Below are 26,854 nucleotides of genomic sequence, written 5' to 3'. Positions count from 1 at the left end.
GTCTGAGAAGAAAAAGGGGTTTAATTGGATTTACGGTTCCACATGGTGGGGGAGGCTTCAGAGTCACGGCAGGAGGCAAAAGGCACTTCTTATATGGCAGCAGCGAGAGAAAATGAGGAGGAAGCCAAAGCAGAAACCCCTGATAAACCCATCAGATCTCATGAGACTTATTCACTATCATGAGAATAGCGCAGGAAAGACTGGCCCCCATGATTCATTGACCTCACCCTGGGTCCCTCCCACAACATGTGGGAACCCTGGGAGATAGAATTCAAGCTGAGGTTTGGTTGGGGACACAGCCAAACCATATCAACAAATATGGAGAGACTGTGGATCAACAAGATCATCTTGAATTAATACAGGAGGTGAGAGTTTAAATTAGAACAACCACTTTGGAAAATAATTTCGATTATCTTATAAAAATGAGCATTCTTCCAGGAGCTGGTTTTTTGAAAGGATCAACAAAACTGATAGACCGCTAGCAAGACTAATAAAGAAGAAAAGAGAGAAGAATCAAATAGATGCAATAAAAAATGATAAAGGAGATATCACCACCGATCCCATAGAAATACAAACTGCCATCAGAGAACACTACAAACACCTCTACTCAAATAAACTAGAAAATCTAGAAGAAATGGATAAATTCCTCGACACATACACCCTCCCAAGACTAAACCAGGAAGAAGTTGAATCTCTGTATAGACCAACAACAGGCTCTGAAATTGAGGCAATAATCAATAGCTTACCAACCAAAAAGAGTTCAGGACCAGATGGATTCACAGCCGAATTCTACCAGAGGTACAAGGAGGAACTGGTACCATTCCTTCTGAAATTATTCCAATCAATAGAAAAAGAGGGAATCCTCCCTAACTCATCTTATGAGGCCAGCATCATCCTGATACCAAAGCCGGGCAGAGACACAACCAAAAAAGAGAATTTTAGACCAATATCCTTGATGAACATTGATGCAAAAATCCTCAATAAAATACTGACAAACCGAATCCAGCAGCACATCAAAAACTTATCCACCATGATCAAGTGGGCTTCATCCCTGGGATGTAAGGCTGGTTCAATATACGCAAATCAATAAATGTAATCCAGCATATAAACAGAACCAAAGACAAAAACCACATGATTATCTCAATAGATGCAGAAAAGGTCTTTGACAAAATTCAACAACTCTTCATGCTAAAAACTCTCAATAAATTAGGTATTGATGGGATGTATCTCAAAATAATAAGAGCTATCTATGACAAACCCACAGCCAATATCATACTGAATGGGCAAAAACTGAAAGCATTCCCTTTGAAAACTGGCACAAGACAGGGATGCCCTCTCTCACCACTCCTATTCAACATAGTGTTGGAAGTTCTGGCCAGGGCAATTAGGCAGGAGAAGGAAATAAAAGGTATTCAATTAGGAAAAGAGGAAGTCAAATTGTCCCCCTTTGCAGATGACATGATTGTATATCTAGAAAACCCCATTGTCTCAGCCCAAAATCTCCTTAAGCTGATAAGCAACTTCAGCAAACTCTCAGGATACAAAATCAATGTACAAAAATCACAAGCATTCTTATACACCAATAACAGACAAACAGAGAGCCAAATCATGAGTGAACTCCCATTCACAATTGCTTCAAAGAGAATAAAATACCTAGGAATCAAACTTACAAGGGACGTGAAGGACCTCTTCAAGGAGAACTACAAACCAGTTCTCAGTGAAATAAAAGAGGATACAAACAAATGGAAGAACATTCCATGCTCATGGGTAGGAAGAATCAATATCATGAAAATGGCCATACTGCCCAAGGTAATTTATAGATTCAATGCCATCCCCATCAAGCTACCAATGACTTTCTTCACAGAATTGGAAACAACTACTTTAAAGTTCATATGGAACCAAAAAAGAGCCCGCATCGCCAAGTCAACCCTAAGCCAAAAGAATAAAGCTGGAGGCATCACACTACCTGACTTCAAACTATACTACAAGGCTACAGTAACCAAAACAGCATGATACTGGTACCAAAACAGAGATATAGATCAATGGAACAGAACAGAGCCCTCAGAAATAATGCCACATATCTACAACTATCTGATCTTTGACAAACCTGAGAAAAACAAGCAATGGGGAAAGGATTCCCTATTTAATAAATGGTGCTGGGGAAATTGGCTAGCCATATGTAGAAAGCTGAAACTGGATCCCTTCCTTACACCTTATACAAAAATTAATTCAAGATGGATTAAAGACTTAAACGTTAGACCTAAAACCATAAAAACCCTAGAAGAAAACCTAGGCATTACCATTCAGGACATAGACATGGGCAAGGACTTCATGTCTAAAACACCAAAAGCAATGGCAACAAAAGACAAAATTGACAAATGGGATCTAATTAAACTAAAGAGCTTCTGCACAGCAAAAGAAACTACCATCAGAGTGAACAGGCAACCTACAAAATGGGAGAAAAGTTTCACAACCTACTCATCTGACAAAGGGCTAATATCCAGAATCTACAATGAACTCCAACAAATTTACAAGAAAAAAACAAACAACCCCATCGAAAAGTGGGCAAAGGACATGAACAGACACTTCGCAAAAGAAGACATTTATGCAGCCAAAAAACACATGAAAAAATGCTCATCATCACTGGCCATCAGAGAAATGCAAATCAAAACCACAATGAGATACCATCTCACACCAGTTAGAATGGCAATCATTAAAAAGTCAGGAAACAACAGATGCTGGAGAGGATATGGAGAAATAGGAACACTTTTACACTGTTGGTGGGACTGTAAACTAGTTCAACCATTGTGGAAGTCAGTGTGGCGATTCCTCAGGGATCTAGAACTAGAAATACCATTTGACCCAGCCATCCCATTACTGGCTATATACCCAAAGGACTATAAATCATGCTGCTATAAAGACACATGCACACGTATGTTTATTGCGGCACTCTTCACAATAGCAAAGACTTGCAACCAACCCAAATGTCCAACAATGATAGACTGGATTAAGAAAATGTGGCACATATACAGCATGGAATACTATGCAGCCATAAAAAATGATGAGTTCATGTCCTTTGTAGGGACATGGATGAAATTGGAAATCATCATTCTCAGTAAACTATCGCAAGAACAAAAAACCAAACACTGCATATTCTCACTCATAGGTGGGAATTGAACAATGAGAACACATAGACACAGGAAGGGGAACATCACACTCTGGAGACTGTTGTGGGGTGGGGGGAGGGGGGAGGGATAGCTTTAGGAGATATACCTAATGCTAAATGATGAGTTAATGGGTGCAGCACACCAGCATGGCACATGTATACATATGTAACTAACCTGCACATTGTGCACATGTACCCTAAAACTTAAAGTATAATAATAATTTTTAAAAAAGAAAATGACATAAGAAAAAAAAAACAGAAAAAAACAGATAAAGTGCACTTTGTCTGTATTTACAGCCCATAATCAAGAAATCATTGCCCAATCTCATGTCATGATGATATCTGCCTGTCATTATCATTTCTCCTATCATTATCATTTCTCCTATCATTATCATTGAAGGTCTTACGTTTACTCATTGATACATTTTGAGTTCACTATTGTATATGTTATAAGCTAAGGGACCAGTATGTGTAAGTCCAGTTTTCCCAGCATCACGTGTTGAGAAGACTGTCCTTTTCCAATGCGATGGTCGTAGCCCATTGTGGACTCTCAGGTGACCCTCTGTGAGTGTTTCTAGGCTCTCTATTCTACTCCTTTGATTTCTATGCCTCTTCTTAAGCCAGCACCACACTGTCATGATATTATAGCTTTTTAAGGAGGTCAAACATTGGCCACAATAAAATATGCACTTCCAAAGCCATTTTTAGGTATTATATATCATGGATTAGGCTCTTTTTTTTTATTCTCAGGACCTACATGGACACTATTTCTCATGCTTGTGATACAGGAGTTATTAAGAAATAATTTTTAGGTAGATAGTAAGGGTAAAAGTTCTTGGTGGAAATTTTCCTGTAATAAGAAACAACCCCCAAACCATCTCTTTTCTAACAGAAAAGGTGGCTTGAAGGGCCAGGAGAGCAAGCTTTGATATGCAAATACTGGGTCACTAGAAACAAGGTTCACTCAATATGGTGATTCCTGCCATCTTTTCCTTGTCAACAGGTGTACCAAGTGTCATGGCCACCTTCAAATAACACCATGTGTTCGAAACATCATGGCAACCCGCATTTGCATATTAAAGGGCTAAGATGGGAGGGCCAGATTTTTCACAGGCTACAGAAATTACACACCTGGTCAAACCAATCCCCTGGGCCCTATGAAAACCAGACGCCGCCTCCTCCAGCATCCCAATATAAGCAACCACTTTTCCACCACACATGGTTTTTATGTGTGTGTGTGTGTGTGTGTGATAGGTTTTTTTTTATTATTATACTTTAAGTTCTAGGGTACATGTGCACAACGTGCAGGTTTGTTACATATGTACATATGTGCCATGTTGGTGTGCTGCACCCATTAACTCATCATTTACATTAGGTATTTCTCTTAATGCTTTCCCTCCCCCCATCATTCTGAGCAAACTATCGCAGGGACAGAAAACCAAACACCGCATGTTCTCACTCATAGGTGGGAATTGAACAATGAGAACACTTGGACACAGGGTGGGGAACATGGGGGGTTTTTTGTTCGAATCCCCCTCTCTCTGTCTCTGTACGGGGGAGCTGTTTTCTTCCTTCCTTCTTTCTTTCCTATGAAACTTTTCACCCCTTAAAACCACTCCACATGTGTCCATGTTGTTAATCTTATCAGCACGAGACCAAGGACCCTGGTTCCCTCGAGTCATCGGAGCTATATCTTTTAGGTGCATTGGCCAGGAATGGGAATTCATTCATCAGACTGGTGAGTATGGAGCAAATTTCAACTTTAAATCTGTCTTTTAATCTCAAGGCTCTCTTCCAGCTATCCTGCCACCAAACTTTCTTTCTCTCTCTACCTGCGGTCTCTTACTGTCTCTCTCACTGTGTCTAATGTGCAGGAGTCTTTACAGTTCAGGGAAACAGGTCTGTTAGAGAAGATCATGAATCAAGGCAGGCTCAAGACAGACTCAATAAACGTCTGTCTCTCTAAGGTTTCACTGGTGAGCACATGGTATTTCTAAGCCAAAACCGCCACCTAGTGGAAATAAAAATCCTCTTCATGAGACACTTGGTTCTCTGTGGTACGTTGCAGCTTCACAATTTCTCCGTTTTGCACGTTTTTACTGCTACTTCTGTGGACGGGAAACTCTGGTTTCAACCATTAGGAGTAAGGTGTCTTCCACAGCCAGATTTTAGTCCCAATATTGTCCCATCAGTAGGAAAACAGCCATTCGGTTCCTACACTCTTTTAAGGCACCTATTCTGTCTCCAATTAAGACAGTACTTAATTGGTAAGGGGATATTAAGTTTAGAAGTTAACCAGAACAGTTTTTTTTTTAAAGGGTAAATGCATTAGCACAGGTCATAATAGCAGGCAATCTAGCACATTGCCTCCATTAAAGGAGCCTTGCCCAGAGGTGACACAGTCTCCCCGGAGATCCGTTTTCGGGGAGCCAGGCAAATTGCACATGTTTAGGAAATCAAAGGTAAATCACACAAGGCAGATAAGCTAAGATTGCATGGGTAAGCATGGGTAGCCCCATCACTTAGTTCATCCAGTTCCATGGCTTGGAGGACCACACCTACAGCCATGGGTGGCACATTTAACATGGTGCCGGGATCCAGAAACCAGGGAGGGGAAGTATTCAGAGGATGCTCCCTGTCTGCTCCTCCACTCTGGGTCATACCAAAAGGAAGAAGACTAAGAAGATGCTTTGTATTCTCTCTTCTTTTTCTAAATGGATAATAAATTATCTTTAGGTTGCACCCCTCTGGAGTGCACTCTGAAACACTGAAACTTCCTTAATCTCAAAACTGTAAAGAGAAAAGCAATTTATTTTCTTTTGCACAAGGACATGGCATTTTTACTAAATGGGAGGGAAGCGGTTCTCATAAACAACCCTAACTAAAACCTCAGTAGCTCAGGAAATGAAAGGAAAAGGAAGTACTTTTTAATACTCACTATAAAAGGCCTAGAGGAAACCAGGGCCAAACCTCTCAGTTACTCTAAGCTGTCTATAAGGAACCAAAAGCCAGATAATAATTCCGTAGCCTTTATGGAAAGGCCAAGAGAGGCACTAATAGAGTACATCTCCTTATCCCCTAATTCAATGGAGGAACAGCTCATTTTGAAGGAGAAGTTTATTACAAAAGCAGCTCCGATATTAAAACTAAAAAAGCAAGCTTAGGACAAAATACCACCTTAGAGAACCTCCTGCAAGTGGCAACTTTGGTCTTTTATAATAGGGACAAGGAGGAGTCCCAACAAAAGGGGGGGAATCTCAAGAGAAGGACAGAGGCTCCAGCAGCAGCTTTGCAAGCTTGTAAAGTCCAGAATCCCCAAGGTACATCCACTAGTTGCTATTGGCATGGCAGGCCAGAGCATTTTTAAAAGGAATGCCCAGGCAGCAAGATGAAGCAAACTCAACCCTATCCAGGCTGTGGCAAAAACCACTGGAAACAGAACTACCCCCAGAGGCAGAGGTCACTGGGTTCAAAATCAGCCTCACAGATGGTCCAGCAGGAATGATGGGTCCAAGGTCTCCAACCTTGGCTCCAGTGACTCAAACTGCCATAGAGAACAGGAGTCCTAGATGATTCTGGAAATTTACAAAAGGAAAGTAAACCTCCTTCTAAGCACTAGAGCCAGTCTCTCTCTTTTCTCCTCTCTAATCCAGGCCTCCGCTCTTCTCATAGCACAACTGTAAAGGGCATCTCGGGAAAAACTCTAATCCAATATTTTTTTCAACCTTAGCTGTAGTTAGAAAGACCTATTTACACATGCTTCCAAGTCATTGTCATAATAGCTCTACTAGTCAAAAAAGCCTCCAAGTTAACCCTAGGAAATAATTCAACTGTTTACAGCCCACATAATGTGGCAGGATCACTGACCTCTAAGGGGAGCTCTTAGCTAGTAAACAGCCAGTAAAGCAAGAAGTACATAAGGTGGGATAAGCAGTAGTCACTGCCCCAAACACAAGTGCTCAATTAGCTGAGCTAATAGCTCTTACAAGAGCACTTAAATTAAGCCAGAGAAAGATAGCTAACATTTCTACTAACTCCAAGTATGCTTTCCTAATTGTCCATGCTCATGCTGCTATTTAAAAGGAAAGGCATTTTCTTACCACTAATGAATCTCCCATAAAATATCACCAGGAAATTAATAGGTTATTATCTTCAGTTTTTCTTCCACAAGAAATAGCAGGATGCATTGTAGGGAACATCAAAAGAAAATAAATAAGGTAAGCAAAGGAAATAAATTAACTGGTCAGCCAGCTAAGACAGAGGCAAGGAAGTCTCAGGGCATTAACACAACTAGTGAAAGCCCAAGTCCAGGAACTAAAACCGTCTTTATTTAACCCAGGAAATTTAGTATTAGTGAAAACTCTCATCTCTCTCCTTCCCTAAGCCAAGCTGGGAAGGGCCCTCCACTGTTCTTCTTTCAACCCTCTCAGTAGTAAAATTTACAGGAATCAACTCCTGAATACATCACACTAAAGTCAAAGCTTAAAAAGCTGAGGGAGCAACCCCTAACAGTCCAGAGAAACATCCAGAATGTCAATGTGGAAAAGCAGAAAATGTTAAGCTAAAAATCACAAAAATTAAGTAACTGAGTAAGGGCTACCCATCTTACTCAGTCCCACATTTACCTCAACATATACTTGTTGTCATTTCTGCCCTTTCCTCTCAAAATTTGCCACCAAATATTAAAACTTCTTTTTAATGTATAATTGCAGAAAATTTTAATAATAAATGAAATTGCACTTGGAACTCCGTAAATCCCCAAAGGGAAATGTTATATCTTGACAAGTAAAGTTTTAAACAAATGTTTTTACTATCCCACTCTTGTGAAAATTGTTGTAGTTATGCTACTATTTGTGATAAAACTATACACTGTGGCACCCACAATGTGGAATTCTGGTTGTAAAATTCTAATTCGTGCTCCTATGAGAATCTAATGCTGGGGCTTATCTGACAGGAGGCCACTCACGCAGTAATGCTTACCCACTGCTCACCTCCTGCTTTGTGGCTTCTTTCCTAACAGGCCACGGATTGTTACTGCTCTATGGCTTGAGGGTTGGGGACCCCTGCTCTAGGGTGTATCTCTTTCAGGGTTCCAACTAAAAGCCTAACTCTCTCTCCCACTTGGCAGACAACAACCTATAATTTTTGTATCTTCAGATCCACAAGACTGATAGAAGTTCTACTCTGCCGCCACCTAAGAATCAACTTCTAATTTACGATACTATTTTAATTTCCCCCATTGTACAAAAGCATGCCCTTTATAGCTGTTTTAAAATCCATTATCCAATCAGGTTTCATGCACTTTGGTGCTATACTTCTTTGGTCTCTTTTAATCTAGAACATTCTCCCTGCCTTGTTATGACATTTTTTGATGCTTTTTGAATTTGTCATATATAAGGCTCCAAAAATGAAAATGAGCTTGGTGGTATGAGGAATTGAAAGGAGGTCAGTATATCAGGCGTTTCTTGCACCACGTGTTATCCTCTCAGCCCCACCTCTTCATCCAGCCATTGCTAAGGTGACCAGGTCCAGACAGTTGTTCACTAGCTTCATGCAGGTACACACTGACAGTGCCTCTCCTTAGTATCTATCTTTCCAGTACCTTCCTCTTTCCAGCACTGGGCTTCTTTGAGATGGTAGAATAGGACTTTTGCAGAAATCCTCTCAGCACCCATGCGTCTGCAAACCAAAGTTGTGGGAGACTTAATGCCAAGAGGATGACTTTTTAACAACTGGGGATGGGGGCAGATGGATAAATACTTCCTTTCATCTTCTGGGCAGAGAGTACTCAGAAACATTTTGTATTTGGTCGGGGGGAGGGTGAAAACCAAGCTTATGCCAGAAAAAGTCATAGAAAGCAGCTGGACCCTCATACTGGGAACCTAAATCTCTTATTGGGCAGATCACTGTAAAGATCCATCGCTGGTAAGTGAAGTAGTGATTACCCATGGCATACTAAGTATCACAATTACTAAGTATTGCTTAGTATTACAATTATGAGTTCACAATGACTAAGCATAGTCACCTGTGTGTTCTTGGCAGGAAGTGCTGAGAGAAGGTGAAGCACTGGACTCCAGAAGCTGTGGCACTAGAATGGTAGGGGTACAATGAGAATCATAGGATTCTGGAAGTATTTGGTTTGGTTTTAACTGCATTGGAATTATTTTTACAAAAAGAAAGAAAGAGCTGGGCTCAGTGGCTCACGCCTGTAATCCCAGGCTGAGGCCGGTGGATCATGAGGTCAGGAGTTCAAGACCAGCCTGATCAACATGGCAAAACCCTATTTCTACTAAAAATACAGAAATTGGCTGGGCGCAGTGGCTCATGCCTGTAATCCCAGCACTTTGGGAGGCCGAGGTGGTCGGATCACGAGGTCAGGAGATCAAGACCATCCTGGCTAACACAGTGAAACCCTGTCTCTATTAAAAATACAAAAAATTAGCTGGGTGTGGTGGCAGGTGCTTGTAGTCCTAGCTACTTCGGAGGCTGAGGGAGGAGAATGGCATGAACCCAGGAGGCAGAGGTTGCAGTGAGCCAAGATCACACCACTGCACTCCAGCCTGAGTGACAGAGTGAGACTGTGTCTCAAAAAAAAAATAATAATAATACAGAAATTAGCCAGGCATGGTGGCAGGTGCCCGTAGTCCCAGCTACTCAAGAGGCTGAAGCAGGAGAATCGCTTGAACTCAGGAGGAGGTGGAGGTTGCAGTGAGCCACGGTCACACCACTTAATCCAGCCTGGGCAACAGAGCGAGAATCCATCTAAAAAAAAAAGAATGAATGAATGAATGAATGAATGAAAAAAGGAGAGGGACTTATTCATGCTCACCAACTACCAATTAAAGGCACACTTTGAACACTAGATGTTCCTGATGATAGCATTTAAAGAAACCCTCACATCCTGCAAGCACAGGGAAGAGAGTGCTGAGTGCTGAAACCCATATGTAGGATCTAATTTCTAAAAACATGGCATAACTGCAAAGGAAACTGGTGGCATGGTCTTAACAAATGCCAGATTACAAAGTGAATGCTCTGATAGTTGGATAACTCAGCTTCCTAATATCATAACTTGCTTTAAAAAACTACAGTAATCAAAATGCATTCATACCGGCTTAAAGATAAGCCTATAGACCAATAGAACAGAATTGAGAGTCAAAATAAATCTAAACATCCATCGTAAGTCGATTTCCACAAGGGTGCCAAGATCATTCAATGTGGGAACAAATTGTCTCCTGAATAAATGGTTTTTGGTTTTTGTGGGGTTTTTTGTTTGTTTGTTTTTAACTTTTATTTTAAGTTCAGGAGTACATGTGCAGGATGTGCAGGCTTGTTATACACGTAAACCTGTCATGGAGGTTTTTTTGTACTGAATATCCACATGTAAAAGAATGAATCTGGACCCTCACCTTATACTATATACAGAAATTAACTCAAAATGGATCAACAACCCAAATTTAAGAGATAAATCTGCCAAATATGGGCCAGGCACGGTGGCTCACACCTTTAATCCCAGCACTTTGGGAGGCCGAGGAGGGTGGATCACGAGGTCAGGAGATCGAGACCATCCTGGCTAACACGGTGAAACCCCGTCTTTACTAAAAATACAAAAAATTAGCCGGGCATGGTGGCGGGTGCCTGTAGTCCCAGCTACTCGGGAGGCTGAGGCAGGAGAATGGCGTGAACCCAGGAGGCAGAGCTTGCAGTGAGCCGAGATCACACCACTGCACTCCAGCCTGGGCAACAGAGCGAGACTCCATCTCAAAAATGCCACCCTTGTATCTTAAAGTCCCTCATGACTGTACTACTCTGTGCAGGCCCTCCAAGAATGCGGTGTTGCTTTTGCTTTCCTATTTTTGTAGGTGGAAGCAGCTCTAATGGCTTCCATTGCCCTTTCCTACTATCACATTCCTCCCTGCACAGGTCAGACAACCAATGTGGGATTCTGCCATTTGCTGAGTGTGTCCATTCCACTTCTGCAACCTGACACTGAGCAAATAAGCAGAGGATGGATGTGGGGCCAACTGGGCAGTGCCAGGTGCTTCCAGTACTTTCACTTTCACATAATTCCAGCTGAACTTGGAACCGACTTAAAAACAGGATTTGATTCCCCTTTCACTTCTACTTATGAAGACATCAATAGATTTCCAGGAAATCCCACTTGGAGAGGAAACTGATTTTGTAATTCACTGCTTGAGTCTGATGCATACTCTCTAGTTAGTATTTCAGACACAAATCACAGGAACAATATTTGCTGCTTGAGGAAACAGCTATGAAGACACTGAGAGTAGATACAGAGTGTCTTGCCCGCCCTAGGTGAACTGGCAGGAAATAAGAATCTCTGTGTCCCTGGTTGCTTTAGGAAAGTAGAAACCTATAGAGACTAGGAGAACTTTCTATAGGTGTGAGAAAGTGTGTGAGGAAAAGAGGAGGATAGTGGACAGCATAGAGATTTCTGGACTGAGACAGGGGATTTCGGGCATGAATAACGAGTGAGTAGCAGCGTGGAAGGGGCTGTGTCTGAACTGAGCAGGGCTGAGTGGGAACTGCGCTCTCTACACTGAAACAGAGTAGGGACCTCCTGGGGGCTCCCTTCCCCTATTTGGACTCCAAAGTGCACAGGTGCCTCCGCTCGACCAGGAAAAAGAAGAGGGAAATTCATATGCTCTCTGCCCTCAGTTCAGGAATGGGGGATGAACCATCCCGATTCCGGAAATGTTGAGACCCAGACTTAGCAAAGGCTAATTTGTTGATTTAAAGAGTTCTCATAGATGACCATGCCCTTCTACCATCCTCCTTTCTGACTTAGAATGGGAAAAGTCATGTCATAGAGGAGGAGCTGTGGGCTCAGATAGTGGACAAGGCAGTCAGTACTTTGCAGAGTGTCAGTCTTGGTCAGAGATGGATGCAAGGCAAACCCTTTGACCAGGGCACACAATGACATGGCTTCATGAGAAGCATGGAGGCTGAAGTGCACAACTTCCCACCCTCACTCCATCATCCTCATCTGTGCCTTCCCTGGCGATTCCCTGCCCCTTGGTGTGACCCTCAGTGTCCTTTCTGCTGCAGCACAGTCACAGGCCTGAAAACTGAAACTGAGTCTATTTCTGCCACCCCTACTCACACTGCTGAGAAGTCTTCCTGGCAGGGGTTCAGAGAAAGAAATAAAGCCAGAGGGCAGGGCCAAGAGGGGCTATTTAAGTGCTGCAAATCAGAGACTCACACAGAAGACCAGATATTATTCTGAAGAACTACACAGAGGGAGACAACAATGTCATCACTAAAAGTAAGTCAAAAGACACAGCCTTTAATAACCTCAATTCACATAAACCAAGAAAGAATCAGGGGTGATTTCACAAGACGAAAGTATGAGAGTTTCTCTTGTGAACACTTTACTGAGAGTTGTGGGTATGTGAAAGAGAAACCGTGCAGCTATGATATCTGAGATGCTGGTGGAGTGTGGGGTGTGGACCCTGAACCAGTGTAACCGTCTGTTGAGTGCATGGTGGTGTCTGATGAGAGTAACCTCTGCTGAGATGATGTGACTTTAGGTGGGAGGTGGACAGCCCACCAGGGTGGGCGGGTGTGTGCCTGAGTGTAAGGGCGTAACCGTTTTGTCTTCTTGACTGTGATGTGAGTGTGTGTGTGAGCACAGCTGGACCAGTGTGTGAGCATCTTTATATGCACAGTGAGCAGGTGTGTGAGACTCAGTGAGTGGCATGGCTCTGTGAGACTGTGGGTGAATGTGTGCTGGGATGTGACTGGGTGTTGAACTGGGAGCATGCAAGGGGCCTTCTGTGCATGTAAAGTTTCCTCCCAACACAGCAGCGCCTCGGATGAAGCAGCTGGGCACTTCCCATGTGTCAGTGTGGGTCCCATGTGTGAACAGTGTGGGTGGCAGAACTGGTGCGCCTGTTGTGAGCCATGAGTTATGGAGGAGTCATCTCTGAGCAGAATGCGTGAATCCTCAGGTGCCTCTTCCCAAGCAGAGTGGGGAAAAGGAACACAGACTATGGGGCCGATGGTTCCTCAGGTGGGGTCTGCCCAGAAAGGCCATCTGCTCCTGCCTCCAGCCTCAGGTCTCTCTGTCTCCCAGCCTGTCCATCCCATTGTGGGAGAAGAGGGTGAGCAGATCATGGCTCACTAGGGAAGGCCATTGGGGGATGTGGGTTCGGAGACTGAGTCGCCCAAAATAGAGAAGGAACCAGTTTATCCTCAGTTCATACAGAGCTTACAGTGCATATTAATCAATAACTTGCCAGGGTTTGTGGCTCATGCCTGTGATCCCAGTGGTTTGGGAGGCCAAGGTGGAAGGATCGCTTAAGGTGAGGAGTTTCAGACCAGCCTGGGCAACATAGGGAGACCCTGTCTGTACCCAAAATTTAAAGATTATCCAAGCATGTTGGTGTGCACCTTCATTCACAACTACTCAGGAGGTTTTGGCAGGCGGATCACTTGAGTCCAGGAGTTTGAGGCTACAGTGAGCTGTGACCATGCCACTGCAATCCAGGCTGGGCGACAGAGTAAGATCCTGTATCAAAAAGACCCCAAACCCCAGCACCAAACAGAGAAATGAAAATCAAACAATATTTAGATTACCTCCAATCACTTCCCTGGCCCACACTCTTCATGTGTGCAGGTGCTGGGGCTGTGCTGCCAGCAAGGTGTCCCCTTCTGGGAAGGACGTCCATGGCCCTTGATGATTGTGATGCACACAGGGGTTTCCAGTTCTTTTAGCATTTCTCTCTCTCTTTCAACAAGTGTTGTTTCTCACTGGAGTGAATCCCTCTACTGTTACATCCTCACATCTTGTTTTCACAGCTTCAGTGTTGAAAACAATCACAGGTCGGTGTTCCAGAAGCAACCTCCCTGTTCTATTGGGTAACCCCCAACAGGCTTCATGCATAGCAGAGATTAGGGCAAAACTTTCACATGTATTAATTCATATATTACTGGGAAAACCCTACAAAGCAGAAATTTCTGCTTATCCTCCTTGTCCTGGGGAAACTGAGGCAGGGAGCATTCAAGTAATGGATCTAAGATGGCACTGCTAGTAAGAGGCAGAATGAGGACTGGAACCAAGGCAGCATGGATCCTGAACCGTTGCTCTCACGTATGGGTCACTAATTTCTTCAGGAATATGCCACCCTGACCGCTACGGTAGGAGGGAGGAGGCTCAGAGTTTGCCCTTTGACCTCTAACCTCCTGCACCATAGGAATCTGTTACAGGAGGGGAGGCCACACCTGGTCCTGCCCCTCTCACCCACCTTCAATCCCCTGGCAGGTACCACACACACGGCCTGTGTCCTTGTCTACTGGTTCTTGTGTGACAATCACAGGGACACCGATCATCCCTTTCGTGTGAGTACTCCATGGTCCATGGCAGGGGGAGGAGACGAAAGAACATTTGCTAAAGGGCTGACCTCCTGTGTGAGTGATGTGGAAATGTCTAGTTGGCAGGATGGCGGCACCATGCAGGTGCAGATCCTGGAGACCCTGCAGCACCTGGCATGAAACCTGCAGTGGCCGCACTGTGAGCTAGTCATGGGGCCTAGGGGAGGAGGACACTCAGGGCATTGGGACAGTGGCTCTTTATCAAGAGGCATAGAATGTTCAGGAAATTGACAACTCATAGGCCTAGGTCAGTGACTGTGGCTGAGTTTACATCTTGGGATGAGGGAGCTCTTAAGGGCAGGAGGGGCTGAAGCAGCCCCACAGGGACGAGACGGGCAGTATCACCAGGAAGGCCTCTGTCTGCTCTGGGGAAAGGGGGGAAGGGATTTGTGTGTGTGTCCAGTGTGTGCCCCACAAGGGAGAGACCTGCCCAACACACCGTGTGCTTTACTCTCAGCATGGACCCACAGCTGCAGGTGGATTTTCATACCAAGATGAAGGAAGACTGAGACATCGCCTTCCATTTCCGAGTGTACTTTGGTCATTGGGTGGTCATGAACAGCCGCATGAATGGGGCTTGGCAGCATGAGGTGACATGCCACAATATGCCCTTTCAGGATGGTAAACCATTTAACCTGTGCATCTCCGTGCTGGCCAATGAGTACCAGGTGAGCCCCCCAGGAGCTCCCAGCACCCACCCTCCATGGGCTCCCAGAACAGGAGGCAGCTTTTCCTGAGCTGACCCCACCAGTTCCTCAGAGCCGATCTCCCATAACTACTCCTGCCCCAGGCTTTTCCTCACAGAGCACTCTCTGCTTGCACTGCCATCCTCAGGTCTTCTTCCAGATCTGACCCAGGGTCAAGGTGGGCTCACCTGCCTTTTTCCCCAAGGTGGAGAATCTTGTCTGTCTTCACCCATAGTTCTCATTCCCATGTATGCTGTTACTTACATAGTCATTCAGCCAAATGGATGAAACATGCATATGAATAAGGTTATTTTATCAGTCCAAAATGTAGTCTTTCTCTCAGTCCTGAACCCCAATCCTACCCCGAGAACAGCAGTATTACTAGCTTCTCTACACAAATTCCAGAGCTAATGTATGCTTATGGAAGCATACAGATGTGTGGTTTCATTTCTTTTTAAACCAATGCTATTTTAAGTTTCTCTACACATTACACTTTAGAAACCGGGATGGATTTGTTGTCAAAGGCTACATATTGGAGCAGTCATCCATCCATGGTGCCGCCTCAGTTTTTCAACATCATACAATAGTCCTGTAGCAGGGTTGCCCAAAATTATTGAACTTGATCCTTTTGATGGGCATTAGGCTGGTTCCAGTACTTTGCGCTCACAAATAAAGCTTTTTAACGTACCGTTTGTCATAATGAACCTCCCAATTTCTATATTGGAGGGTAATTACAAAAAATGGAATAACTCCTTCAAAATTGTGTGCATTTTAAATTTCATAAATTAACACCTAAAAGGTGACTGTCTCTATAGCCTTAGTAATAAATAAATAGTATTTGCAAACTTTCCAACCTTTTCTTCTTCTTCTTTTTTTTTTTTTCTGGAGATGGAGTCTAGCTCTGTCGCCCAGGCTGGAGTGCAGTGGCACGATCTCAGCTAACTGTAACCTCCACCTCCCGGGTTCAAGCGATTCTCCTGCCTCAGCCTCCTAAGTAGCTGGGAATACAGGTGCACACCACCACGCCTGGCTAATTTTTTTTTTGTAGTTTTAGTAGAGACGGGGTTTCACCATATTGGTCAGGCTGGTCTTGACCTCCTGACCTTGTGATCCATCTGACTTAGCCTCCCAAAGTGCTGAGATTACAGGCATGAGCCACTGCGCCTGGCCTTCTTCCCAATCTTTTCAAATGGGCAGATGCAAAGAGTAACATTTCGTCCATATTTAAGTAGGAGATCCTTTTCTTATGCCTTTCAGCCGTTCAGAATAATATCCTACGTTTTGCAACACCTGTTTTGTTCCTCCTCTCTGAAAACATTTGAATTTCCTTCTTTGCCACCACCATTACATCTCTGGGCAACTCCAAAGAGAAACTGGGCCATCAGCAGTCATAGTGAATGGGAGTTATAGTTCATGGAACTGAAATGTATGCATTCAATGAACACTGTCCGGCACTAACCCCATGGCGGGCCCTGTGCAAGACGCAAGGATTGAAGTTCATGAGAGACAGTCCCAGGCCATAGGGATCTTCCAGGTGAGAGGAGAGGCTGAGCAAACAGGTTCTGTGATACACAGGGTGGTAAAACCTCCTTGGAGGAATGAGAGGAAGCATTGGAAATAAATGAGCAACTGTCTGAAGTAGGCACAAGGGTAATCTGCAGAGAGAAGTGTGTCTCCTGGGTTCTGATGTATAATTAGGGGTTTTCTGGTTGGATGCTGTAGGCACTAGGGCTGAGTGAGATGATGCTGAAAACTTGTTTGATGGCATATTGTATTTCTGATGCATTTTTTTCTTTTGTAGGTAACGGTAAATGGCCAAAATGCTTACAGCTTTCCCCACCGACTCCCACCATCTTATGTGAAGATGGTGCAAGTGTGGAGAGATGTCTCCCTGACCTCAGCGTCTGTAATTGATGAAATGATCACATTCCTCATGGTTAAAGATTCCCTGTTTCTGTGCGACCATGGCATTTCCAGAGCCTGCTAACAGAATGATCACTCCTCACCCCTTCCTCTACACTTGGTCATTAAAACTTCACCAAATTTTCCAGAATTTGGTTCTTACTTTCATGGAGAAAAAGACAAAGTGGCACAAGGACACAAGTGACACAAGGCCACTGTGATGTCTGAGATGACATAACGAAGACATCCTTTTATGTCAGCCCGTACTTTACGTCAGACACTCTGAACCAAAATTCCTCCTTCATTGTAGATGACTCACTCCGGTGAAATGTTGGGTAGCTTTTTACAACCTCACAGGCATAATTGATTTTGGGGAGAAGCTTTGTAATTTGAGAAAAGTCATATGAAATGTCTTCATTCTTGCACTCATTCTAAGGGTGTTTCTTGTGTCTTAATACTGTGTCTGGCGTTGTGCAGGAAGCACAGAAAAAGCCGAGGAAATACTGACCAAGTTTGCACCTGAAATTTTGTTGTTGTTGTTCTTTGAGACAAGTTCTTGCTCTGTCATTCAGGCTGGACTGCAGCGGCACCATTAAGGCCCACTGCAGCCTCGACCCCCTGGGCTCAAAAATTCCTCCTGCCTCAGCCCCCAAGTAGGTGAGACCACAGGTGAGCACCACCATGGCCAGCTAATTTCTGCATGTTTTTTTGTAGAGATGGGGTTTTGCCATGTTGCCCAGGCTGGTGTCGAACTCCTGAAGTCAAGCAATCCAGCAACCTCAGCCCCCCAAATTGCTGGCATTACAAGTGTGAGCCCCTGTGCTTGGTCTATACCTGAAAATTTCAATCTAAGCCATGGTTAGAGAACCACAAGAGTTCAATAATTTCCCTCAAAGAATCCCTTTGTCATGTTTCAAAAGAACTGCCAGATTTTTCTATTTTATGTGGGCAGAATCCTGGGTCTCCTCTTTGGAAATAAATGGTCATAGTTTTAGATCAGAAAATATGTCATTTATTGGTGGAATGAACACAATTCATTCACATGGACACAGTGAGCCGACCCTGCTTTGCTGCTGCTACCATTGGCATTGCAGAACAGGAAACCTCCCCAGCACATATTCACATAAAGCAACCATTTATTCTGATGTCTCCCTGCTTTGCAGGTTTACTGGACTCATGCGGGTGGTGGATTATGTGGTGGGAGACACGTTTTCTGAAGGATCTACAGGCTGGGATCCCAGAGGATTCTTCACTTATGTTTGACTCAACACTAAGGGTGGGTGAACACCTGGGGGCTGGCTGGTTGTCTCCTTCCCTACCTCCCCTCCATATTAGTGTCTTGAATTTTCTGAAATCATGAAGGCCTCATAGTTGTTGGACTTAATCAATGATTACTGTCTTCCACCAAAGAAAGACTTTCAAGTAACCAAAGAAGAAGCTGCCAGGCATCACAGAACTTAGCTTTGAAAATTGGAGAGTGTCACTTTTCTATGACATTATATTGATTAAGGTGAGTCACACAGATAGCCCAAATCATGGGGAGGGGCCTCCACAGGTTGTGGTTGTTTTGATTATTGGTCATGATGGAGTCCTTTTTGGAACCAAGTTCCACTGAGTCTCCACTGGCTTACAGACTGTTCACATACCAAGAGCAGTAACCCTGGAAACAACTCCAGAAAGCAATACCATTGTAGGAAAAGGCTCAGAGTGAAGTCCAGCATCTTATCATCCAATCAGGACCTGGTGTCCATGAGGTGACTACACATTGTCAGGTGCACTTTCTCTCAATGTGTGCACTAAAGAGACAAATTATTGGCCCTTAACACATCAAACACACAATACTGAAACACACATAGGAAAAATGCAATTCACACACCTGATTTAAGCATTATTTGAAGAAGAAAAGAAAAAGAATTTTACATCAAAAGGACAAGAAGATTTTTAAAAGGAGAATGAATTGAAGAGAGGAAGAAGAAAATAGACAGCAGTCACTGGGCCATATCATTGCTGAAGCCAGCCAGACACCTATTTATCATTTTCTCTAGGACTGGTTCTCGGCAACAATTGGCTTCACCCTCCACTCTTCCCTTCTTGGAGTTTCTACCAAGATGGCAGAATGACAGTCCTTTTCCCTCTACAAGAGCTGAGATCACCTGCTTCATAGCAAACCTGGAGAACCACTTAGCAGAAACAACATGTTACCTACAAACTAATGAAGGCAGATTGAGTAAAGTCCTGTCAAATAGCCTCTTTTTCCACACGGCCCAGGTCAGGCATCATTTTGATCATCCTCATCCTCTCTTCCCATGTTCATTGCCGCAGTTTGTTCACCTCCAACCTTACTCATGGGTATGCTCCTCTCCTACCTGCATTCAACCTAACACCCAGATACCTGAGGTGCCAACACACAGCCAGTGCTACTCCTCATGCCTTTCTTCCATGTTTCATTACCATATGGAACGAAATTCCCTCCTCTCTCACTGGACACTCTTGGGTTCAGTTTAGGTCCACTCTCCTCCTTACACCTTTCTGCTGTCAGTGTTGTTCACTTTTCTATTTTGATAATAGGTCATAGGCCTCATCACCTGTATGGAATTCATTTTTTGTGGAATTTTAGAAGGTGACACTGACCTTACCAGGGGCTCACCTTCAGCCTAGCACCTAAATGTGCAGAGGCAAGTGGACAAAAAGGAACTGGGAACAGAGCCCAGGCTTCACTCAGTACCTCTTTGTAGTGACAGCAGAAAGAGTAGTATGGGTGGTGGGTGTGAGATGTTGTGTCACGGGAAGATGGAGACCAGGAAGTGTTTCCTGGGCACTGAGAAGTGTCTCCTGTCTCACGGTGACCTCTTCCCCAGCACAGCTGATGGTCATGTTTTCATCTCATAAAATCGTCTATGATTCTTTCTCGGTTTATGTGACTTGAGGTTATTGAAGGCCGTGCCTTTCAACTTACACATAGCGGTGACATTGTTGTCTCCCACTGGACAGCTCTTGGGAATAGTGTCCAGTCTTCTATGTGAATGTCTGAGTTGCAGCACTTACATGGTCCCTGTTGGTCCTGACCTCTGGCTTTATTCCTGTTTTTTTTTTTCTTTGTTTGTTTGTTTGTTTTTGAGATGGAGTCTCTCTCTGTCACCAGGCTGGAGTGCAGTGGCCCGATCTCGGCTCACTGTAGCCTCTGCTCCTCCCAGGTTCATCTCCTGCCTCAGCCTCCCAAGTAGCTGGCACTACAGGCACATGCCAGCAGGCCCAGCTAATTTTTGTATTTTTAGTAGAGACAGGGTTTCACCATGTTGGCTAGGATTGTCTCGATCTCTTGACCTCGTGATCCACCCGCCTTGGCCTACCAAAGTCCTGGGATTACAGGTGTGAGCCACCACACCCAGCCTTATTCCTGTTTCCAAGCCCTTCCTAGCAAGATTTCCCAGCAGTGTGAGCAGGGGGTGACAGGAAGAGACTCAGTTTCTGTTTGCAGGCCTGTGACTGTGATGCAGCAGAAATGACAGTGAGGAATGTGCCAGGGGCAGGGAATCACTGGGTAAATGCACAGATGGAAATGATGGAATGAGGATGAGGAGCTGTGCAGCCCAGCTTCCTGGACTTCACTTCCACCTTAGTCTACGTTGTGCTGCTATAACAGACTCCATGATTTATTACAAACAGAAATGTATTTGGCATGCCTGTCATGAAGCCATGTCATTGTGTATCCTGATCAAAGGGTTTGCCTTCTATTTATCTCTGACCAAGATTTACGCTCTGAAAAGTACTGACTGCCCTGTCCATTATTTGAGGCTTCAGCCCCTCCTCTGTGACACAACTTCTCCCATTAAGTCAGGAAGGAGGATAGGAGGAGGGCATGGTCATGTGGGTGCACCCTTTAAATGAGGAAATTGGTCTTTGCTAAATCTGGGTCTCAGCATTTCCAGAAATGAAATGGTTCATCCCCCATTCCTGAACTGAGGGCGAACAGCATATGAGCTTCCCTCTTCTTTTTCCCGGCTGAGTGGAGGGACCTGTGAGTTTTGGGGTCCAGGTAGAAGGAAGAAAGTCCCCATGAGATCCCTACTCTGCTTTCAGTATAGACCATGACTCCCACTCAGCCCTGCTCAGCTCAGACACAGCCCCTCCCACCCTGCTACTCTCTCAGTTATTCACACCCCAAATCCCCTCTCTCAGTCCGGAAACCTCCATGCCGTCCATTATCCTCCTCTTTCCCTCACACACTTTCTCACACCTGTGGAAAGTCCTATGGTTCTACTTTCGTAAGCCAAGCACAGATAGAGTGACTCTGATTTCCTGCCAGTTCACCTAGGGCAGGCCATTGTGTGTCTACTCTGAGTGTCTTGCTAACTGCTTCCTCAGTAAGTGTCCTTCCTATCACTTCTGTCTGAAATACTAATGAGATAGCATGCATCAGAATCCAGCAATAAATTACAAAATTATTTTCCTCTGTACCATGGATTTCTTGAAAATCTATTTCTATCTTTAGTGAGATCACAAGTTCAGCCAGAACTATCTAAAAGTGAAAGTGCTGCAGAGCACCTGTCACGTCAGCTTTCACGGTTGTGTGCCCTATGCAACCTGACACTGAGTAAGTAACCTCAAGATGGATGTGGGGACTCAAGTCCCCAAGTCCCCTGTCTCAGGTCAGAAACCTCCACACCATCCCTGACCCTCCTCTTTCCATCACACACTTTCTCACACCTACGGAAAGTCCTAGGCTCTACTTTCATAAAAAATCAAGGATCAAGCAACTCTTATTTCCCACCAGTTCACTTAGGACAGGCCATTGTGTATCTACTCTGAGTGTCTTGCTAACTGCTCCCTCAATAAACAAGTGTCTTTCCTAACACTTTCATCTGAAATACTGACAAGATAGCATGCATCAGAATTCAGCACAAATTACAAAATCATTTTCCTCTAAACCATGGATTTCTTGAAAATCATAACTAGCAGTGAAAAGGAAACAAAATCCTATTTGTATTTAGGTTACAAGTTCAGCCAGAGCTATCTGAAAGTGAAAGTACTGCAGAGCATCTGTCAAGTCACATTTCATGATTGTATGTCTTTTGCAACCTGACACTGACCAAATAGCCTCAGGATGGAAGTGGGGACTCACTGGGCAGAGAGATCAGGCTTACACAGGTCCTGAAGGCACAAGAAAGCTGCAGGAGGAAGGGTCCAAATGTCCATAGCCCCTACTCCTGCCCCATTACCTTCTCCCCACAGCCTGCACCTACAGCCTCAGGGGGAGTCTGGCTTATTTCACTTAGCATGTTTTAAAGACTCATTCACGTGATAGCAAGCATCAAAATGTCATCCACTTTTAAGGCTAATAATCTTCCATCGTACATATATCTGTAAATGGAAATTGGGGTTGTTTGCATCTCTTGCCTGTTGTGAATCATGCTGCTACGAACATTGCTGTGCAAATATCAGCGTGAGTCTGTTTCTTCAATTCTTTAGGGTGTATACTCAGAAGTGCTGTTGCTGGATCACATGGTAACCTTTCTGAGGAACTGCCATATAGTTTTCCACAGCAGCTGCACCATTTTACACTCCCAACAGCAACGTTCAAGGGTTACAGTATCTCTACATCCTCACAACACTTGTGATTTTGCATCTTAAAATAATAGCCATCCTAAGGAGAGTGAAGTGCTATCTCACTATGGCTTTGATTCTGCATTTCCCTAATGACTCTGAAGTTGAGTATATTTTCATGTGCTTATTGGCCACTTTTATATCTGTTCTGGAGACATGTCTGTTGAAGTTATTCGGTCATTGTTAAATCGGGAGAGTATTTGTGCCATTGTTGTTAGATTGTAGAAGGTCTCTATTCTAAATAATAATCTCTTATCAGATATCTGATCTGCAAATTATCTTCCATTCTGTGAGTTGACTGTTTACTCTTTCCAGAATGGCCTTTGATGAAGTTTTCAGTTTTGAGGGAGTCCAGTTTATCTGTTTTTTCCTTTGTTACTTGTGCTTTTGGAGTCATCCCCAAGAAATCATTGCCAAATTTCATGTCATGAAGATATGCGTCTATGTTTTTTTCGAAGAATTTTATCGTTGTAGGTCTTACATGTATTCTGTGATACATTCTGAGTTAATTTTTCTATATGTTATAAGGTAAAGGCCCCAACTGCATTATTTTGCATGTGTAAGTCCAGTTTTCCCAGCATCATGTGTTGAAAAGACTGTCCTTTCCCAGTGAGATGGTCTTGGCCCACTGTGGACTCTCACATGAATGTGTATGTGAGTGTTTATTTCTGGGCTCCCTATTATATTCCATTCGTATATGTGCCTCTCCTTAAGCAAGCACCACACTGTTATAATAGCTTTGTAAAGGGGTCAAGTGTTGGACACAATAAAATAGGCACTTCTAGGCCGGGCATGGTGGCTCACGTCTATAATCCCAGCACTTTGGGAGGCCGAGGTGGGCGGATCACCTGAGGTCGGGAGTTCAAGACCAGCCTGACCAACATGGAGAAACCCTGTCTCTACTAAAAATACAAAATTAGCCAGGTGTGGTGGTGCATGCCTGTAATCCCAGCTACTTAGGAGGTTGAGGCAGGAGAGTTGCTTGAATCCGGGAGGTGGAGGTTGCGGTAAGGTGAGATCGCACCATTGCACTCCAGCCTGGGCAACAAGACCAAAACTCCATCTGAAAAAAAATAAATAAATAAAGGCACTTCCAAAGTCATTTTTGGACGTTACATATCTTGGTTTTGACTTTTTTTTTCTCCAGGACCTACATGGGCACTATTTCTTATCACTGTGCCTGTATCTTGAGAGGTAGAGGGACCCATGCACTGGTCAGCTGTGCTGGTAAAGAGGCCACCATGAGATAGAAGACACCCCTCAGTGCCCAGGAAACACTTCTTGGTCTACTTCTTCCCATGGCACGATGCCATCTCATAGCCACCACCCTATACTCGTCTTTCTGCTGTCACCAACACAGAGGCAGCCAGTGAAGCCTGGATTCTGTTCTCAGTTCCTCCTGGTTCACTTGCCTCAGCATATTCAGGCACTAGGCCGGAGGTAAGCCCCTGGTAGGGTCTGGGTCAACTTGTAGAATTTCTCCTTATACCAGTGATTTCTGTCCTCCAAGCCTGCAACAGTGCTTCACCACCATCTAAGTCCATATTGTGCTGCTATAACAAACTGGATGATTTACAACAAACAAACATTTATTTGGCTTACAATTCTGGAGGCTGGAAAATCCATGAGCACAGAGCTGGGATCTGGCCAGGGCCTTTGTGCCACATCATCCCATGGCAGAAGGAGAAAGGGCAAGAAGGAAGGAGGATTAATGGGTCAGATAAATCTCTGATTTGTGTCTGACCCAAATCAGAGGATTTTGGGTCAGAGTCTCTGAAGTCAACTACATGCTATAGATGGACGTTGTTCCTAATGTCGTGTCACGCATTCCAGGGACCTTGTCACTCACTCCTTGTGCCACAGGAAGCTTTATCCTCTTTGATTTCTTGATACCTCCCATGAAACCCCTCAGGCCCTCTTGGTGATGACCACTTTTGCTTTTTCCCCTTCAAGCAAAAGCCAAAATCCTGTGAAGTTTGGTGAAGTTTTAATGAGCAAGTGTAGGGGAAGGAGTGACGAGGGATCATGCTGTCAGCAGGCTCTGGGAACCGCATGGTCACGTAGAAAGAGAGATTCCTCAACAATGGGGAGTGTGGTCATCACCTCAATCTCAGACACACATTGAGGTCAGGGGGACACCTCTCCACACTTGCACCATCTTCACAGACCCTGGCAGGAGTCGATGGGCAAAGCTGTAGCAGTGTTGGCCACTTACCATTACCTGCAAGAGGAAAAGTGCATCAGAAAGACAGTATTTCACCAAACAAGCTTTCAGCCTCCTCTCCACTCTGCCCTAGTACCTACAACACCCACCCAGAAAACTCCTAATTATTCATCAAAACCCGGCAGACTCACTTCTGTTTACAGACTACATTTTGTGGCTATCTGAGACAGTTGCTCACTGCATTTTCAATGTTTCCTCTCATTCTTCCAGTGAGGCTCTACCCCTCTATGTCACATGGTCCCTGTTTGCTGGATCTCCCCTCTAGCCTGGAAGATCCCCATGGCCAGGGATTGTGTCTCTTGACCTTGAATTCCTGCATCTTGCACAGGGCCTGCCACGAGGTTAGTACTTGACAATGTTTATTGAATGGGTACTTTTAAGTTCCACCAACTGTGACTCCCATTCACTGCTGATGGCCCAGTTTCTCTTTGGAGTAGCCCAGATCTGGGCTGGAGGTGGCCAAGAATGAAACTCCAGTGTTCTTAGAGAGGTGGAACAGGATAGATGTTGCAAAACATAGGATATTATTTTAGCAGCCTATAGAAGGCATATGAAAAGATGCCTCACTTAGAGCTGAATAAAATGTTCACCTTTTGGCCTACCCGTTAGAGAAGGTGAGAAAATTTGAATATAATCTGTATTGCTGTAGCTATGAAGAAAGTCATCTTAAAGGTATTAATTTATGAAATTTTAAGATATTTTCACACAATTTTCAACCAATTATTTTATGTCTTTGTAAGTATCCTCCAATGTAAGTATTGGTAGGTTGATAATTACAAAAGAGTTGATTAGAAAGCTTAATACAGCACCCTTTGTGAGAGCAAAATACTAAAAACCACGCAGTAACCATCAAAAGGGTCAAGTTCAATAATTTTGGATCATCCTTCTACTGGCATATTATGCAATCTTTAAAAAATGAAGCAGCAGGCCAAGCGCGGTGGCTCATGCCTGTAATGCCAGCACTTTGGGAGGCCAAGGTGGGCAGATTACCTAAGGTCAGGAGTTCGAGACCAGCCAGACCAACATGGAGAAGCCCCATCTATACTAAAAATACAAAAAATTAACCAGGCGTGGTGGTGCATCTCTTTAATCCCAGCTACTTGGGAGGCTGAGGCAGAAGAATCGCTTGGACCTGTGAGGTGGAGGTTGCAGTGAGCTGAGATCGCGCCATTGCACTCCAGCCTCAGCAACAAGAGCGAAACTCCATCTCACAAAAAAAAAAAGAAAAGAAAAATGAAGCAGCACCATAGATAGATGAATTCTCCAAGATATGTTCTTTGACTATAAATCGACTCTAGTTTCCAAAGTGTAATGTACAAAGACATTTATACCAGCATTTGTTTAAAAAGAAATGAAAGCATATATGTATATATGAATATGTGTATAGGCATATATACAAAAAGGAATGAAAGCATATTATACAAATGAGGAAGAGGAAATATACGGTTCTCTAATGGTAGATTATCTCTGGAAGGAGAGCAGAGAAGCTGGTAGTGCTGTTCTGGGGAGTAGGAGTGAGGTTTGGGAGTGAAAGGAAGAGTTAATTTTTGACTGACTAAAATAATTTGATTCATATATGTATTTTGTCTATTTGGCCACATGAAAATGTAAATAACAGCATGAGCAGAAATGACAGCTATGGAAATGATTCTCCACCTTGGGGGAAATGGCAGGTGAACCAACCTTGACCTTGGTCAGATTTGGGAAAGAGCTGAGGGTGGCAGTGCAAGCAGAGGGTGCTCTGTGATGAAAAGCCTGGGGCGGGAGTCGTTATGGGAGATAGGCCCCGAGGGACCGGTGGGGCCAGGGCAGGGAGAGCTACCTCCTGCTCTGGGAGTCCACAGAGGCTGCATGCTGGGAGCTCCTGGGGTGCTCACCTGG

The 26,854-nt window shown here is 44.1% G+C and overlaps 1 pseudogene; it reads left to right on the top strand.

Annotated features, from left to right (window-relative positions):
* Positions 1-12,120: 12,120 nt before the first annotated feature.
* Positions 12,121-17,670, top strand: LOC101133054 (placental protein 13-like; annotated as a pseudogene).
* Positions 17,671-26,854: the final 9,184 nt, after the last annotated feature.

Source organism: Gorilla gorilla, chromosome 20 (genome assembly GCF_029281585.2).
Source record: "Gorilla gorilla gorilla isolate KB3781 chromosome 20, NHGRI_mGorGor1-v2.1_pri, whole genome shotgun sequence".
Classification (NCBI taxonomy): domain Eukaryota; kingdom Metazoa; phylum Chordata; class Mammalia; order Primates; family Hominidae; genus Gorilla; species Gorilla gorilla.
The sequence above is the reverse complement of the archived record's forward strand: the minus strand, read 5'-3'. Positions and strand labels throughout refer to the sequence as shown.